We start from the raw sequence: 20,993 nt of genomic DNA, 5'->3' as shown, positions 1-20,993 counted from the left end.
ACAAATTATCCGATGAAACACGTCGGAAGAACATCCCAGAAGATGTAAACGTGCATCACGTGAGATATTACATGTCCCATTAGAGCGTAATGCACCCGCGCGAAAATTCCTTTAAATCCAGGTGAGAGAGCAACGCAATTCAGAGTCTAAATTTTCCATTTGCGAGGTAATTTCGTAGTCATTCGAATTTTATCTATGCACGTAGGGGGAATGTTTGTTTAATGTTACTGCCGGCGCGTCCTATTTTCGGTTATTTCAAGCGGCGGTACTCGAGGCCGAACTCGGGCGAATAAGTATAAAAGTTACATCCGCCGGCGTGCTTCCGTATGCGATGCATTCGGCGTAATGTCCGCCGGTACAAATGGAACTTCCACCAAGTGCACTTTCCGCGCGTCGCAATCGGGATTATCGTCTTCATCTTTTCACGTGAGAGAGAGGAAATAGCCATCCCATCGGAAACTGTATCCACCGCGCGTCGGACATCTTGGCAACTTCTTGCGTGCTCACGCGCTCCGAAAGGAAAAAGTTATCCCGCGTATCTTTGTGCGCAGACATCGTTTTCCCGGCGATAAAAAAGTCTAAAAGAATCGAGCGCGTTCTCATCGGGGATTCGACCCCGACGGGTCCATATCGCGCGAGGCGTATCACGAACATTTCCGCGAATCCGTGGAATTTTCCCGACGCGTATAACGCCGGGGAAAGATATTTTTTACGAGGGAAACACGGACGCGACGCATAAACGTCGGCCCATCTGTTAGTAATTTGTAAGACGAGTCGGGTAATTAAAAGTTTGATGCGAGCATTAAACTCGTCGGGTTATAAAACGAGGGGGTGTTGCTTCGCGCCGACCGGTCGGGTCGGCGGCTTTTGCCGCGAGAGAGAAAAAGCGAAAGAGCTACAGCGTAGGGCGGCCGCGGTGGAGGATGCCCGAGGGGTGAGGGGAGGCTGCATCCGATGCATACGTCGGTCGTAGGAGGCACGGGTTGCAACGACCATAAAGTGCTTTAGAGTGCATAATTTTTTAAATATCTTTATTACGGCTGGCGTGTACCTCGCCGGAGACAAGGCACGAGCTCGTGGCGGACGAGCCGCGGTAATTGACCGAACGAAATCTCGTCGGTGAGCGACGATAAAATTGCCGCGTTGTGAAACTTTTAATGACACACCTCTCGACATGCGACACAAATCCTTCGCATTGCAAAAATCTCATAAGTCTATATAGATATATAGAATTGATGTGTGTATAAAAATTATCTGGGAGAGATACACATATATCAATATCAAGAAAATTATGATTTATATCATCACACTTAATATTCTATCCCTCGCGTGAATTTCTGAAGAGATAGGAATTTTGCGCGATGAGAGAAAAATCTGCTTTAAGTAATTCATCGGATCGCTTAAATTGCTCGTCCATATGGGTCTTCATCGGTGCAATTTGTCGGTCGGTCTCACGATGAAAACAATTCTGAACGAACGGCTAGCTGGCATTGCGGTTTTCGGACTGCAGGCCGGAAATAGACGGTAAGATATCGAGAAAATCCAATGAAAGGGAGTTAATTACAGCTCGTCCCCGCTCGAGCTTCTCGCACGGTCGTGACACACCGCAAAGCCTCTCTCCCTCGGTCGACAATTTAGCGCACACAGAGTAATATGAGGCGATTCTGAGCTTGACTGTGGGGGAAATGTCGATTCCGTGTAAATGGGACTGCATTAAAAGCCCACTGTGTCATTGAGGGATTTGTAATATGTACGTACATATGTCATTTCTGTTCAAATCCATTTTGAAAAATGGCTGGATTATTACACGGATGTTTTACATCGTACATAAATATGACACGAATATGACTATTTATTTGAATAATAACACGCAATATCTGATAAAATTTACATGTAATTTTTTTCCTAAAGGTGCAAAGACCGTGCTTTATTATTTCTGTAAAATATGTTTATAGATTAAAAAAAAATTATATTTACATGAGATGATTTATCGAGTAAATAAAATATATGGGAAAATAAAATATATGGGTATTTCATCGACATTTACTTTATAATTCTCTGATCGTCGGTTTGCGAGAGAAATAACGACGTAGGTATTATTTTATAGCGTACCTAATGTGTTCTTTCGAAGCGAACAGTGTTCGGGTTACGAGACAGATCGTATTTTGCTGAACCCAAATTCCATAAACCGCAAGAACGTAAAATAAAATCATTTAAACGACGACTCGCGTGTATTCGTGTTGTTATTAGTCCTTAATCCAGCTGTTACTGTCGCACGCACCGAATCCTATTCCCGTTAATCAAAACGTTACGGCCTATCTGTATGGGATAGGCTGAACCGTTAAATTCACGTAGACGTTCGCTTGCAGTTTTGCATACGACCAACGGACGTGTGTCGGCACGAATCGGCACACAAGTTATTATTACATTCCGCGTGTTCGGCCAGTATCTTTTTTTCTTCACATACTAGTTGCAGATAACATTTTACTCGCTCGTCAGCTTGATCATCGACTTGTAAATTATAAGATCGACGAACGCGTGTTTCTTACGCAAATCCCGTGTTGTAGCCGGTAATCATAGCGCGTTATATGGCATAAAATATGTAGAGATTTCTACGATAGATATTTAATCATCTTTCATGTTGCGCGAGAAACGTAGCTTTCAGATTGATTTTCTAGCAGATTATTATCGACGAAAAAATATGTTAGACTTTCAAATTTATTCAGATAAAAAAGCACATTTTTTCTATTTATTTCTTTAATATATGAAGATTTCCTATTTAGGACACAATCCACGTAATTGTATAATTAAATCTTATTTAAATTTGATTGATTAAATTTTAAATAGACTGTTATTTAGATAATTATCAATATTTTATTTTAACTTGAAAAGAATGTAGAATTAAATATGAAAATAATGCGTTAGAAGTTATCGCGATCTCGATGAGAATCTTGTTCTCAGTAGTCTGAACATACAAGATATCAATCTGAGAGATACGATTTATGTATATTCAAGCGTCTACTTTATCTTTATAGCAACCTTTATTTTTCTTGATGCCTAAAGAATATTCCGGCGACATTATAACGACATCGTTAAAATGTAGTGATAGGACTGAGGATGAATGATGTAGGTCCAGTCTTATACTACGGGGGTCCAAAAGAATCATTCTGACTTAGCTATTATTCGAATCGATCTTATTCGAATTTAATTATATAATATTATACGATAAATTAGTAATTAAAATCAAAATGACATTTTTATTCCTCGTTAAAAATTAAATGTATTATTTGTTAAAAATTTATTTCAACATTATTGATCGTGTAATAAAACGCATGATTAATATACGAAAATTATATATAATTATACATTCATACATGTTATCTGTTATATGTCAACTATAAGCATGTTAACTAAATGCGTGAGAACATCAAGATGCTGGAGAATTCGCGTTGATACCTGTTATTAAATCATTGACGATGTATTTCAAAAGCGCAATTTAAATCCCATCTTTGAGCAACACAACTCATACATATTCATTCCGGTGTTTTAATTTTAGAGCAGATCGTAAGATCTTTGAATGCTATGGCTACGGCCGACATTAAAGTGCCACGAGCCTAAAAAGCCCAGTGACGAGGATTACAAGATGATATTGCTGCAGGGGAAATTGTGCTAGAATTTCTAACGTAGTCCTCTTGCTAATCGATAAATTGTGTACGTCATATTTTTGAATCATTCATCTCTTATTAAAAGAAAATCAAGATTAAAATATTTTTTGTAACAATTATATAATATGAAATTTGTTGGCTAGTTATAATTTTATCGCACATACACACTTAATGATTATTAAATCTATAATCTTATATATAAAGTTATATAAAGCAATTATAGTATAATATTATATAATATTATAGTAATATATTATATCTTATATAACATCTTTTAAAACTATAATTATATTATTTTACATAATTTCTTTTTACATAATTCTTTATAATTTAAATTGTGATTGAATAGCAAAAAAAATATATAATATTTTAAGTATTTTTATAAATAATATTTTTATTTAGTTAACAAAATATGACAATATTATATGACAATATTCCTTAAACTGGGCATTCCCTGATATTATATTATAAATTACAGACAATGAGAATATGATTGAGTTAAATCTTTAGATTTATTTAAATTTCAGCGCATGAAACATATATCACTTATCGCCTAGCCTTGTTTTTACCGCTACTTAAAATTCCTTCGAATAATGACGTCGTTACGAAGCATTGACGAGAATCACCGCGGGAAACGCGCGTCCAACAGCGCGATTCGTGAATCCAAGACTAACCCTCGCATACCGTTTCCTGGGGTAGTCCGCGGGGTGCTTTGTTTCGTCAACCGCAGGCAATTTGTTCGTTTGTTAACCGTGGAAGTATCTCATCGGTATGAAACTCGTAGACGCCGGTTCTTCTGTTGGTGGCACGACGTGGTACAACGTGCTAGATATTTGTGAGGGCGTATAAAGTGTCGAAGGAAGAAGAGAGGATAGCAGAAGGGAGGACAAAGACAGCGAAAGAGGGAAAGAGAGCGGGAAGAAAGACAGAGGGTGGTAGCGCTTAGTTGTCGAAGTACAAATTAGATTATGCGTGACATCGCCGCGGGGGTGTCCCGGCCGCTTGTTCTTAGAAAAGTTACAGCCCCGTCTGGTTCCTGACGCCTGTACTTGTCTAGCCTTCCCTTTCGCATAGACATCACTGGAGAAGATCCCTTCCGAGTTGAGTTTGATTGTCGAGTCCCTTTCGGAGATCAGCACCACCCGTTGATTTGCTGATCTCGAGAGACAATATTTTACTGTTTACCTAAAAGTATGATGTTAAAATCGCAAAAGTGAATTTTCAAGCGTCGGGGCGCGCAGGTTGATTCTTACGAAGAACAAAGAGCAGCGAATCGAAAAGCGCCATGATCTATAAAGAAAGTCTTTAAAATTGTGTGACTAGTGCCAAATCGAGAGTACGTCTCGAGAGCTAAGTTCGAAACAAACTTAGCGCACAGAAATCGGTCTCATTAACGGCAAGAAAGTGAACGGAGGAAAGGAGAGTTGCAGTTGAGTTTAATCGCCTCGTGAGAAATAATTTCTGTAGAAGCGAGACTTCGCGACACCGGTGACCTATAAAGAGTAAAAACTTCGATCGAGTAACAAGCTTGTTAGCTAACTAAGCGATAATAGGTCATTATCACAAAGTTATGTAGGTTAATGAAACAATTTTCTAATCTATAGTAAACACCGGAATTTACATCGCATTTAATTAATATATTTTTTATTATATAAATTATATAAACCTATGTAGGAAAATAAAGTAATTTTTTAATCGAAAATGCAATTTTTTTAAGTGCAAGTTTTAATAAAAATATTTCACTCCAACATATATTATAGTTTTATAACAGATTAATACAGCAATAATATTTATTAAAGCAATTTTAATTATTATGCTTACCTTTATTATACACGACAAAATATATTTTCGGAGATTTTGTTATAATGAAATATAACACGATAATACTTGACGTAATAGATCTTATTCAGCTTATTTCCTTTAGCCGGGCTATTAGCTCGTATATTTAGTTCGTGCACAACTTTAAACGAATAATTCACTAAGTTTCAGCTTTACTAGAATGTCCATTACTTAAGTGGAATATTATTAAACGGTCAGTTTCTTAACAAAACATTCTCTTTCGTAAAACTGTAAATCTTATACAACAGTACTGGTTATTATTTCTATAAAATAATATGACGGATAACTAATAAACGCGCGAAGGAATTTCAGAATAAATCGCTTTTGATAAAGTAGCGATATTCCTCGCGATTCTGTTTACGTTTTGTGCATCAGCGTCGACCAATCGAGGGGCGACTACCCTTCTTGGTTGAACTTCAAATAAATGCTAACCACATTATATCCGTCACGTACCATTTTCGTCGTATAAGTTGAAATTGCGTAGGCCCCAATAATATTATTTCAATGCCAATCAGTTTGCACCGCGGCACAATAAGAAATTACTAATCAATTTGATGGGGATGACGTCGTATGTCATTTGTCATTCAAATTGAATTACTGAACTTTCACATCGGGGAAGCGATAAAAAATTATACTTCATATATATACATACTATTTGCAAATTGAGTTTTGCGCGCTCACGTGTTATACGATATATTTTATCTCAATAGATCTATTTCATTTTTTAAAAGCTTGTTCGATCAACATCTAATCCTCAGAGTTACGAAAGGGATTAGGCCTCTTCTTATCTCTCATCCCAGCTTCTTCCCAGATCATAGGCTAAAGACCATTAACACTTAGCGAGCGAGCCTGCTTTGCATGAAATCGAGATGAGCGCACGTCACGGAAGAGAAGGAGAGAGAGAGAGAGAGACGGATGTCGCGCCGCCGGCGCGAACAGCGACACGTAAGATCGATAACGCTCTCGCGTCGATTTTATAATTCATGAATTCATAATTCAAGCACCGCTTCTCTCTTGCATCGCTCCGAAATGGCATCTATGTATTATAGGTACTTCTTGATCGGGGCGAGGCGTCGTAACGTTTCGAGGACTTTAAAACTTTTATTGCTTACAAACGGCAGCAATTCACTCCGCCAGTACTTATGGCATCTTTGTCGATCGCTGCAACAGCTGCATTGAAACTGCTGAATGCACTTTATTTTATTAGATTATTAATTGATAATTTCATTTATATTGGTCATTTATTTGTAACTTTAACCGTTAAAAGTAATAGGGTCGACGGGAAATTCTCAACGCGAGTTATAATTGACGATAATTGCTTCGCTTGTGAGATTCGATCGGTTTTAACAGAGCAATAATATTGAAATTTAATAACGAGTAATGGATGATAACGATGCGAACGTAATGAGGATTGTTCTTAAACAATGATTCTAGGACGCGATGAGCGAAAATTGTTTGTTAAAATTATGATATCGAGAGATATTCGAGTCGAAAGCATCAGTATTCTATGTAGAAAACATCGTGTAACGATCTTAAAATTTTTATTGGTTACAAACAAGAGTTATAATTCGTTTTAGAGTCGTGGATGCGCAGGATCTATCTATTTGCTCCCGAGAAATAGTTCCGATGGCGCTAAATCCACCGCATTTAGATATTCCCACGATTTATTCGCGTCTCCCCATAAAGTTCGATGGTCCGTGAAGCCTAGCAGTCTTCCTTAACTGGTTCCACTTCTCTTTGTCTTTATCTTCGACGAGACGTGGAAAATCTCTGCTGTTGTCTGGTCTCGAAATGGAACGATAATTCGATTTCCTCGGATTTCCTTCGATTAATCCGTAGAAAAACAATTAACTTACAAATTCTTGTGTATGTGTGACACGTTGTTTTATACGATATTGATATTAATCGTCATTTACATATTACATTGATGAGAATGCTTCGAAGCAGCAACTTGGTAAAATGTAAATTCTCCATCGTCATCGTCATCCTCTTCTCTACATTCTATTCTGCATGCATCGTAAATTTTCTATCGATCTTCAGAAAGACATTTCTGTTCCGCGGAACGTCTTGAAATAGTGACGCATTCGCTCAAGAGTGAACACGTATCGCGGCTTGTCACCTGACAAAGTCCGGTGCACCAGCAGCTGGAGGTGACAACTTATTTCCTTCGCGCCTTACCCGCTGTGTTCCAGCTCACCCTTTGTTCGATGAATAATATATGGCGATGGCTGTCTACATTGTTTTGCGTATATTCAGACGCGCGCGTGCACACAACGCACGTACATACGCACACGCGTGTACACCTTGGGCACCGGATGCTGCGCGTGCCCCCTCCGGCGTCTACGCGATTTCCCGCTACGTGTCCGCGTGCATAGCGACGTATCCGGCCTGCGCGAAAGGAACTTTGGCAAGTCTCGACGTTGACGATATCAAAAGCACCGACAACCACCAGGCAGACGTGCTTCGCAGAAAATTCCGTACAAAATTTTCGACGTAACCTTGCTCTACGTGACGGACATACGTTGGAATACTGACATGATACCCGCGTGTTCTTTCGGACCGTAATGTCGAAGAGTATACGCTGCATTATACTCTATCTGTATGTTAAATAAAACTTTGCTTAAGTCTCTCTCGTTTTAACAAATCGATGTAAATCAAAATACGTTCGTGAATAGAAGTAGATTTTGTGCTAATTGTTTTTATGTTAAATCAAATAAAAAATGATTTTTTATCGAGTTCAATTTTGGTGCAGTTTGATATCCAAAAAGAAAGAAAAAAGGAAATACGCGTTTGATTATCATAGCGTGAAAAACGTTTCGATTGGCTCTTATTCGTTTTTCTAAACGATTTTCTAAAAAGTTATATTTTTCGAATTATTTCGCATATATATATGACGATAAATACACATACACAACTTCGTACATCTTTGTTAGTTTCCAGCGGAGTTACGTGACACGACTTCTCGAATCATTTGAAACACAGAGCTGAATTTGGCACCTACGGTAGCGTTGAATTTTACAACGGCAGCCTCGGATAAACCGAGATAAACTTCGCATTGTTTCTCTTCTCGCCCTTCGCCGCTAGATTGCTTCCATCCTTGCTCTCCCATCGGCATCTAAAGAATTCATAAGATCCAGGGAAGCATTCCTTTCGCGGTAAACAATTGTAAAACACGGCCTATGTTTCTCTTTATTTTTAGTCTGAGAAATATCTCAGCATCCCAATCTGACACGCGGCGAAAGAATAAAAACGTACTTGTGTAGCGAAATTAAAAATATTTTCTTGCATTTTGTAGAACGTTCACGTTTCTACGGCCATCATAAAGCGAAAAGTTTAAATGAAATTATTATCTCGCGTCTGCGGTCACTAATTGAATTACAATAGGTACATTGCATCTGCATATGCAGATTTATTCGTGCCTGTAAATAATGATAAATTGAATAAAATAAACACTGAATAATAATTATTTTTACAACTTACACTAGTATAAATGGCTTTTTGTAAACCAGAGATGAAGCTAATAAAACAAATTTTTATAAAACTCTGCTATCAGTCCGATATATCACGCAGATATATTTTTTTAAACCATGCTATCTATTTCAGGCTTTTGCATCGTTTTGATGTTTGTTCTATTTTTAATCATTTTGTATTTCTACGTGATATGTTGAGCTGATATAACAGAGATTCTAGCACGTTTTAAAATTTATTTTAAATAATGATGCAATTGATAAAATATCATTAATATAATTGTGTATAAATTATATGTATATAAAAATTACTTACACATATAATTCCATTGTTTTATTTCAAAAAGATTTGTGGCATATTTCAAGTATCTTTAATTAAAAAGATATTTTTAAAAGTTTTATTTTAAAAATTTACTAAATATATACAATATAAAATAATTTTCCCTCGGCAATAATATCATATTATCGCAATCGTATATTAACAATTAATAGTGGTAAGATAAATATTGGTTATAGAATTAACAGGATATTCAATGTTACATTGATAATAAACTGTTGAAAGGAAGGGTATAATGCTATTGAGTGTGGATAATCAAATAGCTGCTCATTATTGCGGCAGGGACGCAATTGATCAATTATATAGTCGAGCATACGCGACAAAGTATCCGCAGATACAACACGGTCGTTGCTGCGGTTACTGTATAAATGTTTCTCTCTACACAATTGTGCATTTAGTAATTGTCCCTATTAATAAAACTTTGCGACAACAAAGTAGCATAATTTAACCTGATGCGCTGAATATCATTTCATTTAGTATAACATGTATAACAACGTCATCAGGGAACAATACAAGTGTGTCGCTTTTATCATATGTATTAATCTTTAACAAATATTTCTCGCGAGTATTATTTTGTTCCCTCTGCTTTTTTTCTTTTAATACAGATTTTAAGAGCCATTTAAATATTCCATACACTCTCTATGTAATAATAAGCCGGATGTGAGTGTAACGGGCGAACAATGCGATGGAGAGACGAAAAGGCTAATGTCTTTGAGTACGCGTAAAATGAAATGAACGCGTCATTATCGCACAGCGGGGGCTCAATTGATCAATTAGATAATTGAGCCCAGAACAAAGTGCCTGCAGTGTCCGGATGCTCGCGGATCGTTGCGTAAAAGTGCAACGCTGAAACACGATTGTGCATTTGCGCGATGACCACTTCAGGCTACGCCCGACAAAGAGTCTGACGCGGCCCCACGCGGGGTCATCATGCGCGATCGCCGATTAAAAGGATCGTCATCGACCCTTGTGCATAATTCAGCTGGCCAATTCGATAGCGATAGCTGCGTCGCCGTCATTTTCGAGTGCGGGCCGTCCCGACGCAGCTCGCGAGAGTGGCTTGGAGAGGATTAGCCCGTCGGTTCGATTTCATCGGATCTCTCCTCGTGGCTGAGCCCTAGATGTCATCGGCAGGAAGGTTGGAACGTCGAAGATCAGGTAGAACGGTGAGGGGATGTCGCAGTTCTCTCTTGTTGATGCCTCTATTCCATTTGCGTTGTATATTTGGGGAAATATATTCGGGTCTATATGCATTTCATTAGCATCTTCAAGACAAGCCAGAAGATCGAGTCTATTATGATTCTCCGTGCATGGATACATTGATTATATATTCGTTATGTAATAGAGGGGATCATTTACGAGGCAATAATTTTCTTGAACATTTTAATTGTATATTTTGAATTTTTTCTCACCTATATACACGCAATTAATCTTTCTTATCATCAAAAGAGATAATTCAATGTAAAGAATTAAATGCAAAATCGATTTATATTTCCGCCAAGTTTGTGGAAAATACATTTATAATTTTTACTTATGTGTATACATTACGTTAATCTTTTATGAAGATTTCGAATGTTACGCAAAGTATATTGCATTAGAGAGGAATTTTGAATAATTACATTAAATCTTTCTGTTAGAGTTCCTAAATGCAATTTGCGAAACACTGACAACGTCACAATGTGATATTTTCCTCGTGCGTATTTCGCCGGCTTTATTCCTCTCATTCTGTATTCGAGTTCCGCGGAATAAGACGCGAGGGGGATCAACGTGCGCTCCTTTGGGTTCAACTTCACCCGAGAATAAATCGTCTGCGGGCGGCTGCGCGCTGTCTTCCCAATTATAAAAGCTATTATGAATTTGCCGGGCAATTTGGCGGCTTTGAAAACGTGCCGCGCGTACGCGATACCTCGGCAGCTCAGAGTATCGAAATACCGGGGCTTACGCGGCCTGTGAGAGTGGTGACTTCCAGAAGGAAATGGCAATTGCAAAGCCGGCAAAAATAAGACGTGCGTGTAAAGCACGTAAGCGCGAGGAATTAACGATCCGCTGAAAGAGACAACGACGGGCGCGACGTATCCTCCTCGCAACGACGAGAATATTTGTCTTCAAACTCTCGCCTATCCGACATCCGATACCTCTTGACACCGACACTCTGCGTAAAGAATTACTGGCGCCTTCGCTTGGGCACCGTCTGCTTCGAATCGTCGTCCATTTTTCTCAACGACCTGACATAGAGTCTCCTGAGAGACTGGTTGAGCACCTGTTTTAAACACCGGCATCCACCGTTCGATGGATATTTTCAATGAAAATGGCGCTATTTTTGTGATTGTGATTATACGAATATATTTATTGAATAAATATAAATATATTTATTGAATAAATATAAATATAATTTATTAAAAAAAGTAGATTAAACTAATAATTATTTGTAATATAATAGAAAGAAACACATCATAAGAGATTAATATGCATCTGTTCTGTCTCATTTTGAGAAATAAATTTTGCAGTATTATTTCTATTATTGTTGCATGTGTAGGCGAGATCAATATTTATTCCCACGATTTTTATACAATCCAGATTTTAATCTGGGAACTTAAAACTTAATAACGATGGATTAAGGAATTGTGTGCGATTCAATTGATGATTAATATCTTTCGAAGCTCACACGATGTGTGAAGCTAAGCCTCTTAATTCTTTACTCTTTTATATTACGAGACGTAATTGATACTTCCCTTTTTTTTTCGCTTACGCTCCAATCGCTCGGGCACTTATCCACTTAATTGCTCGCGGAGCGGCTTTGGTCTGTATTCTAATCGTTCTGACCCGAGAGCCGCCGAGCGATCGATAAAATGTGCGGTGTACGAAATTGACCTCAGAGCGTAGCGCTGCTGTAAAGCTTATCCCTTTCATATTTCAGAGTTGTAAGCGAATTTCACCGTGGTTCACAAATGGTGCTCGCGTCGTACATTATGTGTCGAATATACCCCGTGATTTCGCAATTCCCTGCGTCCCTCACGCACCACCCACGCATCGAAAATTCCGGGAGCACGCGATTGTTAAATCTACCTACGCTTGGCATCCGGTCCGTAAAGTTCCGCCGTGGCCGACGTCAGGGAAGGATTTACTTCGCCAGTCGACGCATTTACCTACTAGCCTGCGGCTACAACAAACGGTTTATCTCGGCGACAACCGCTAGAATATATCGTCACGGTTGAACTCGCCGTCCAAATTTCTCTCCTAATCGTAACGACTGATCACAAACAATTACCGCAGCATTGAGAGACAGCGTTACAGTCGCATTGGTGCTAAACCATCACTTATGAGATATACGCAATGGAAACAATTATCGTATCGCAAATGGAAATTGAAAATTACACACGTGCATTATTCGATTCAATATTATTAAAATACATTTGTAATGAAAATAATATTACATCTTTCTCGCATATCTGTATGAAAATGTCAGAAAATTTTATTGTATATGAGTGTCAATAAAAAAAATTTTATTTAAATGCAAACGAATTAACGCCAGTTTTGTCTGATGTCGGTAATCTTTCATACCGATGTTTTTTTCTTCTTGAACGAATGGTAATGCATACGCGTCCCTGCACAAAGGTGCGCACACTCCGCCGACCTCGTAAGTGGTAGGTGAGCGCCTAATCGAGGTTCAAATTAGGGCGGGCGATAACCGCGGCGCCAGTACGGAACACGACATGGCACAAAGAAACGTTCACCCCTTGCGTAGGACTCGGCCGTAATTTCGGGTGTGATGCAGCAATATTTTCGGGGTCGAGATATATTTGCCATCGCAACACTTACGCGGCAACGCCTTGATGGATGAGAAACAATAATGGCAACGATTAGGGACTTTCGCAGGAAGCGCATTAGCGATTCCACCTTGCGCTTTTCTCGTCCAGGTAGAGATACTCAATCATGACTTATTCTTTTTCGCAATAGAAGCTATTTTTAAATAATCATCCGCGTATTTCAAATATGTTGTGTTTCTTGAAACGTCATCATATTTAGATAAAAAGGGAAATTTATTTATTATAGTAAAATACATAAAAAATAATATTGAATTTAATAAAGAAAACGACAAAGAATTATAAATTTTGTAAAGCATATATACAATGCTCTATAATTTAAGAAACCTCTATAGATAGTTACAATGTATTAATAATATGATTCTAATTTATATTATTTGCTATTATTTTATCAAATTATAAAAATTTACATATATTTATATATAATAATTTTTATAAGTGTGTATACTTTTGAAATTGACATCCACCCAAAAGAATTAATGAAAATAATGGGATCTGTAAAAAGATGAGGCATTGCAATCTTGTGAAACGGTATTATAGACGAAAAAATACATCAGTAAAGTGATGCTTTTGTACGTCTAAGCTTTAAAACGCGACTGGCTAGACAAAATACGAATTCACTGAAAAGAGAATGTATACATAAAGAGAAAAGAGAAGAAGGAGGAGAGTCACGAGCCTCTTTCTTGACTTTACATTACGTTTTCTCGAAAGAAAATGGTTGAATTGGGTGAAGGAAGAGTAGAACGGCGAGATAGGTTGGAAGATGAAGCGTAAAGCAGCATGTCGAGGGCAAATTAAAGAGAAGCTTGCGAAAAAAAAGGAGAAAGAGGGAAGCCGCTGGAATGGAAGGGAGACAGAGCGTCGCTCCCACCCTCGAGTCATTAAAAACGCGGTCGTCGTTCTGGCCATTAGAATGACAAATGACATCGTTGACGGTGCCAAATTAGTACGATGAAAGGACGACAGACACTGCGAAAGCCCAGTATGACGTAACTTATGCGTGAGTACGTCAGATAGTTTGTAAAATCTCTAAAATGAAAATTTACGCATATATTTGCATGTACTTGCTATTAAAAATGACATTACTTAGTAAATTTTAAATTGATATTCTCGATTAAATTATTATTATTAATTGAGGTAACATAAGACTTATGTTAATCATGTTAATTAATTTACTTAAAATATCCAAGAAAAAATCAAAGGCTGAATTTCTTGCGTGAATTATTATTTAGTGATATATATTAATTTTTAATCTAAAATTTATCATTTCATATCTTATATAATTGTATTGAAAATCAAACTTTAAAGAGTTCAATTAATTTATTCGTTAAAATAAAAGAATTTTTAATATAACGTATACGATACTTTTGTAATTTGAAATACATCGATAATATTTTAATCAATATGTGCGTATTTTGCAGAATATTTGATAGAAAGATAAATCATTTCATGGAAAGTTAATCAATAGATTCAGCGGATCCCAGTTGGCTTGAAGCATCCAATGTTTCGTACCGTCAATGTATATTCATTTATTAAGATTAAAGAGTATTTATGAAATCTCCAGAGATTTCCAATTAAGCGTACTAGTCATTGGATTATTTCACAATTACCTGGATAATTGGCTCTCGACAAATCCACTGCAGGCTGAGAATTCTTTATTACATTTATATATTGATAATACAATATGTAGAGATTGGTTAAAATAATTATTCTCATAATTAAGGTATGATAATTAACGTATGGTGATATGTAATTTTCTTTTGAAAAAGCAACAAATGGGATTATAGAAATCATATTTTTAAGAGAAGAGAACATTTTATATGAAATGATAAAAAATTATAAATTGATTACGTGTGCCAAGGTAATGAAAAAAGAACTCGGTAAAATCATTTTCGCTTCGCTAAAAGTTTTATTTCGTCGATCAGTACGACGTATCTGTGTGTGTGAGACTTCGTGTATGCATGTATCATATGTGTATGTGTGTATGTTCGTGTTCTGTTTACATTACACCTCGATACTCGTAGTTGCCTACGTCGCGCGCAATTGATACAATATATAATAATATGTATAGTTTTGTTTTTTATCTATCTCGATAGCATACAAAAGGATACAGGCACACAAATATCAAATATGCATCCGGTACTCGTTATGCTATTGATCAATATAATTACACTCACAATTGTACCTCCATTCTCTCTTTCTCTCTCTCTCTCTCTCTCTCTCTCTCTCGCTCTCCCTTTCTCTTTTTCTCTCTTATTGGTTTTACGCTGTATAATACAGATATATACAAATGGTCGCATCCCGTGCACGTCTCGGCGCGGGTGTATTTATAATACGTTTACACATATGTATGTATAAATTACAGACGCTATATACATCGAGAGATTATGCGGCGCGTTAATACCTTTCGGGATGGCGGAAAGTTTCCTATCATCGCTCGTGCTAAATCTATTGATAAACCATCGTCGCTGTCGTCGTTGTCGTACCTGCCCACACACCGCGCTCTCTTCGACTTTCTACGTACAACACACGTAAAGCCAGCGTAAGCGAGACATTGCACGCGATCGATCTTACGTACAACGGTTTCCGCTCTCGACGAGTTTCTCACACAAAAATCATCAACGAATCCATCATACAATCGCAATTCGTACAAGTGAATTGCATCTTTACCTAAATTGCGATATAAAGTAATAACGCGTTATACGATCTTGTGCGTTAAAAATTATTATTAATATATATACACAATTCAAAAAAATTATTATTATATCAATTTATTCTTTATAAAATTTGCCGTCTATTTAATTGAGGAGAATCATATAAATAAATATTCTTGTACAAGTTCTCCTCGATATAATTCGTAATCGATACCATTAATTATACGATGCATTCGGGCATAATGCAATTCTATAAGGTCGATCGATCAAGCGACCTCAGTTCGGTCCTCTTTTTTTACGATTCCTCGTAGAATTGCATGTACGCATCCGCATTTACGTGTCGTCGTATAAAAGATGGGCCAGTTTCCCCCCCTTCCCGTCTGCCGATCCCTCGTCGGTCCCCGCGTCCAACTAAAGCTTCTTCCCGCATTTCTCATGTCAGATAGAAAAAGGGTTGCATGCGTGATTTATGCCCGAGACTTTTCCCCCGGTCGCACCGGCTGCGCCGTGTTCCTGCACATTGTACGTACGTACGTACCGATGCAGAACCGATCGTGTCGTATCTCGGTTATATCGGCAGACCCTGCCCGCGTATCGTTGTATCGTTCTCGAGACACGGCGCGGCCGGAAGAAAACTTACGACTGTGGAGCGAGGAACCGTGTGTACCGGGGGCAAGAAACTCGTACGATGCCAAGACAGTGCTATCTTGTTCCGATATTGCGAATAAGAATTAGCCGTGTATCGCGCGCGCGCGAACCACGAGGGCGAATGCCTTTACGTTTCGAGATTATTAACGTTTCTCTCGCTGCTGACGAGAATAATTCAAAATTACGACCATGTCTAATCTGACTCCTAGGAGGTAGATAATGGCATCCGGTTCTGTTCGAACTAGTTCTAGTTAACGGATCGACCATTCGCGCGGTACTAGATGCCATTATTTACGTCTTCAAGGGGTCTTTGTACGTCGGAGGTATACTCGCTCTCGGACAATCTGCACGCATTGTCTTCAGCAGTCGCTATTCTCACCGTTTAGTTGCTTTAGATCGGAATACAGAGAGAGAACCGACTAGAGTAGAAATTTATTTTCATCTCGGAGTAATTTATCTAAGAGGAGGAAACTCTTGCGAGGATAAATTTTAAATGTGCGACAGCAATACGTATATACATATATTTGCGTGAGATTAAAAGAAGGAAAAGAAAGATAGCATATAAAAAAGCATATAAGAATATAACGTGATAATGAGAGAAGCTATAAATATACACGGTGAAGAAATTTACGGATGATTTCGAAGAACGATCGCGTCACAACGCGAGGATATTAATTGGCGCAGTTGGCGCAACTTGCGGTTTCGCGGTATAAAAGAGACATGTATAAAATATCGCGTTACAAAGTACGATGTGAGCAGGTACGAGAGTGTCTTCCTTCGTAATCTTTATCCCTTGGTCGGGGAGGGAGAATGCTCCTTAACTCGTAACTCTTTTTCTTTTCTCTCTCTTTCCCTTTAATACTTTAAACTAACTTTCCGCTATATCTCGCTATCTCTCTCTCGCCCTTACGGATTACTGACTCGCCTCTGACATGTGTCGCGCGCACGTGCGCTCACGCTCGCTTGAGACAAATTGACGATTATTGCCAGGAGCGGACTGTCAACGGCTGAAAGTGCGGTAAGTTCGTGGTGCTCGAATTTTCCGCGTCGCGGTAACGTTAGCTCGGCGAATCGATCACCGCTTAGCGGGAAAATTATCGAGAAACGTCAACGAGAAGGAAACTCGGCGAGCACGATCGCGCCGATCTTCGACGTTGAGAAGAGCGAAGAGACGAAGATCGAGCTCTCGCGAGCCTCGAAGGCGACACGGGGTCATTTTCGCCGTCGATCCGTCGCTCGGTAACGATAACCGCTTGTACGTGATATCTCCCGTCCCTTAAAAAACGACGATTATTATTGCGACGAAATTTTATTTGCTCGGTGCCTCCCAACTTAAGGCGCTTGAAGAAAGTGTGTGTGTACGAGGTCCCTAACGGTTAATATTTACACTCGAAAAGCGTTCGAAAGCTGTCACTCTTAGTTTTCCTCTTTATAATTTTAACATCCTACGTGGCGACGATATCGATTAAACACTAAATATACATAGCAATGTTCCGATCGTTGTAGACGCTACGCGCCGCTCTTGCCGCGAACGGGCGCGACCTGCGCTTGCGGAACGCTCGATTAAATTTCTCCTCGACGAGCCAGACTGTCTCGCGCTTAATCGAAAAACCGATACGCGCGCGAACAGCAGTGCTCGTGCAGTTATCCGGATAAAAATAGCGGAATGTCAATCAGCATCGCGCTCGGTCCCGGGACGTGTGGGATTTTGCGAGAGCGCACCCGGAGCGTTGCCGGAGAGACTGGCCCGATGAAATGCGAGAGAAAAATTGAGCTTAATAGATTACGGTCCGTAATCAAGGAAAGTGCAGCGGTCAATAAACGGCCAAATAATCGTATGGGAACGCTATTTAAACGGCTCGCGCCGTACGAGTCTTAAATTTCGTGCCACGTTCCACGTCAGATATTTAAACCGGTAATAAATTTTGTACCACACACACACAGGTGCACGGCCATCGCGGTTCGTCGACCTAGGAGAAGCGAGTCGCTGCACTTTACGGCTGCTCTTTCAGGGCGAAATTCAAGGGAGAGCTCCACCGCGCAAGACATGCTTAAGCATATAACGTGCCCACACACACACATACATGCATACATCCATATATATGTATGCAGGTATATATAGACATATATATGTGTGTGTTACTCGCGAGAGCCGGGCTCTTTTTTTTTTTCATTATATCACAATGTGGTCGAGGGTCTCTCATCTTCGCGCACCCGATATCTCGAGTCTCTATACGTTTCCTTTAATTACGTACACATGTAGTTATTGTTGTCTCATCCCTGTATTGTCGATTCCTTACGCTGGTAAATTCTCGATTTTCCTCGTTGCATGAAGGCGATGTCGGTAGAGATAGAGAAATAAAGTTGGGCTTATTACAATCTATATTATATGAAAAATTCGTCGTCGTACGAGATAATATGTATATTACCTTTCTGTATATATATCTATATATATATTCACTTTTTCGTATGTATATATATGTATATATAAATTAAAGATTCGTCACGCGGGACGTTGTAAAGCGACAATAAATAATACGACGTGCGCGCGCGGTCAGGATACTGAATTATTTATGTGACATCAGTCTTGTGTGAGGCGGGATCGAAGCTCGCTACCGTTCGCTCTTTTCAATATCGTCACGTCGATCTCGTCGCGCGGCGTTTTTTCTCCGATGTCAAGCGCCGCTGACGTTCGTTCGAGAATGCGCGAATAATTGAAACGCCCGCTTATTCTCCATCAAGCTAGTAATTAATTATCTTTTCGAGCCGACGTAACGATCGCGCCATCGGATAAATATCTCATCCGAACCGCTCGTTTTTTTCTTCCCCTCCGATAGTTACCGCTGGTCTCACCTGGATCGATAGCGAGCTCGATCTTGTTGCACATGCGCGCCGAACAGACCGAATCATTAACGCGACTCTTCCTGGAAATTCGTTCGGACATGTTCATCTGTATATAATTCTTCGCAGCGATTACGCATCGTTTGTCTGTACCATTCTGAAAGATGAAAGTGGCATTTCGCAACATTACATGTCGTTCGCGAAATTCCACTTCCAATGGAAGAGGAAACTTGGCAGTGAGTGCTGAAAAGAAAGATGCCGAAACTTGACTTTTAATGTGCGTGTATGACATGGAAAAATGCGAATAACTGAAAACAGCGATACTGCGATCTCGTCGACTTTCGTCGCCAAAATTTCACGAACGAATCTCGGGAAGAGTCTCATATGCGCGAGGTCGCTTTACCATTAAACTGATATGCCAATTTAATTATTAAATCCATAGGAAGTAGATCCCCTAAGTCTCTTTAAAAGACCTCGAGATCGCACAATATGTCCAAAAATTCGTCGATGGCAGTGTTTGTCGAGAAGAGTTTTCTTCGCGATGAATGCGACCGCGCCGCGAACGCGTCGTTCTTCTCGCGATGCGTTATAAATCCGGGAAAAAAAATATCGTCGTTGTAACAAGCAGGATTACGACTTCTTCCGCCGCGCGGTCGCTCATAGCGGTTACTCCGAAATGTACAACGTGTTACTTTTACCACCGGTCTTTACCACCCTTGAGAATTAACAACGCGCGTGTTCTCACGGTATCCTCACGGCACTGGATCTATTTTACTTTGCTCCATGTTTGCGTTCCTTCTCTTGCGTTTGAAAATTGTGAGAATCGCAGATGGAGTAAAGTATGTGCAACACGAATTTACAAAATTCGAGACCGTGAATATATAAATTAGTATGATAAAAATTTTCTTGCTCTCAAGAAAAGCGTAAACGGTAATACAATTTTGTCAATAGACGTTGGTAAATATTAATAACAGTTACGCGAGTTAATTATTATTAAAAAGTTAAACATGAATGTAAAAATGTGGAAGTTAATTATAAGTGCATTTTTTATCGGCGCGATAATAATAAAAAGCAAGAATATATTATTAGTCGGGTGAATTTTAAACGCATTAGAGAGTATATATGTGTAATATACATATATATTGAAAAAATTAATAAATTATTAATTATATTTGTTGAGCTCGTAAGAAATATTATAAAACAGAAATCTTCATTGGACCAGTGCCAGAAGATTCACTCGATCACGCGATTTCGCTGCTCGCAGTAACGAAGAATCCATCATACCTTCGATTTCCAATCGCTTTCCATGAATATTCCTTACGCGTATCTGTGCAAGGAGTGCTCCCGGCGCTTACTACCTCTGCGCTCACGCTCGCAAACTGGTTCCGGACTCGGTGGATTCGAGTACGTCAAATTGCTGGAGCCTCGAAGGGGTGGTGCACTCATAGGGGGCGGGGGTGGCGGAAAAAAGCTCTGCAAGCACGCCTAATGCATCGGAAAAATACATGAAACGTTGAACGCTTTTGTGTCCCCGATAAACGTTTCAGTTTGAAATAAAATATTCTTGAATAAAAAACAATAAAAAATAATGCAATTCTCATATTTTATTATATTTAATTAATTTTTGATCATTATGAGGATAATGTAAACGTCATTGATATTTTGTAGAAAAATTAAAAAAATTGTTTATATGTTAAATAAATATAAAAAAATCTTAA

At 38.8% G+C, this 20,993-nt stretch overlaps 2 protein-coding genes across 10 annotated transcripts in view; one reads left to right on the top strand and one right to left on the bottom strand.

The window, feature by feature from the left end:
• Positions 1-20,993, top strand: part of LOC145963056 (uncharacterized) — a 368,536-nt gene that overhangs the window by 230,325 nt on the left and 117,218 nt on the right. The gene's annotated exons all lie outside the window — the stretch shown is intronic.
• The window catches only part of LOC145963049 (discoidin domain-containing receptor 2), a 250,006-nt gene that overhangs the window by 224,135 nt on the left and 4,878 nt on the right, over positions 1-20,993 (bottom strand). The window lies entirely within an intron of this gene.

Source organism: Camponotus vicinus, unplaced genomic scaffold, assembly GCF_025532165.1.
Source record: "Camponotus vicinus isolate PSW18456_S1 unplaced genomic scaffold, iyCamVici1.0 SCAF_12, whole genome shotgun sequence".
In the NCBI taxonomy this organism is placed as follows: Eukaryota; Metazoa; Arthropoda; class Insecta; order Hymenoptera; family Formicidae; genus Camponotus; species Camponotus vicinus.
Note: the sequence above shows the minus strand (reverse complement) of the source record. Positions and strands in the feature narration are given on the sequence as shown.